The sequence below is a fragment of the Lissotriton helveticus genome, chromosome 1_1 (assembly GCF_964261635.1).
Source record: "Lissotriton helveticus chromosome 1_1, aLisHel1.1, whole genome shotgun sequence".
Classification (NCBI taxonomy): Eukaryota; Metazoa; Chordata; class Amphibia; order Caudata; family Salamandridae; genus Lissotriton; species Lissotriton helveticus.
The window spans coordinates 91664455-91665329 of NC_136057.1; the positions used below are offsets into that span (position 1 = coordinate 91664455).

At 44.8% G+C, this 875-nt stretch overlaps 1 non-coding gene across 1 annotated transcript; it reads left to right on the top strand.

The window, feature by feature from the left end:
- Nucleotides 1-366: 366 nt before the first annotated feature.
- LOC144781010 (small Cajal body-specific RNA 16) lies at nucleotides 367-545 on the top strand. The gene has a single exon (XR_013600862.1).
- Nucleotides 546-875: the final 330 nt, after the last annotated feature.

Genomic DNA, 875 nt, shown 5'->3' on the forward strand with positions numbered 1-875 from the left:
GCCTCAGGAGTATGGAGTATGGAACATGCATAGATGGTGCTTTCAGCATGCCAATGCACAACATTGATGCCATTATTAGGTCTCGGCTAGCGTAGGCTGCGCTTGCGCAGTCTCGCTGGCGAGATTTTATGTTTTCTAGTAGTGGGGCTTAAACCCGCCCCTCTTCTTCATTGGCTGGCTTCCTAAACGGCAGCCTGCCATTGGAGAAGAGGTTTGTCTGTCAATATAAGCCCCGTCTTTTTTGGATTGGGGGGGGCATGTTTTTTCAGTTCTTTCTTTCTGTGACGTCTTCAGTCAATCAAAAAAACACGCCCCCCAATCTGAAAAGGACGGGGCTTAGTTCATTTCGCTCTGGTGATGGAGCACATGGTCAAGGAGGATGGCTCTTGTGTGGCTGACCCCTGCCTGGGCTCAGTTCGATACCAATGCAGCCAGTCCTGGACCTAGAGAAACCAAAGGGCTACCTCCTCAGAGGGGCTCGTGCAGTAACAGGTGTGAACATCTTAGCAGCAGTTTGGTGATCATGTATGATACTGCAAACATGCGTTTAGGTGAAATACCCTATGACTAAAATTTGTATATTTAGCCTGGTTTAGTAACTCAGCAGATGACCTGGAAAAAGATACATAGAGCCTTGCTTGCACTTCCAATACGACAGTTGGTAAAGGGAATACTGTTGAAGTAACGTTAAACTAATTATCTCAAGCCTGTTTTGTGAACTTGGCTGCTTAGTCCGTTCATCTTTACGAAATCTGTTCAATTTATTTCATCTGTTCTGTTTGTAATTTCATTTTTTTTTGCTTAACTTAGACTGTCTTCTTCTTATCTGTCCCTGTTAAAACTGAGAAAAAGTCCAAGGCAGTAGCTGCCTACGA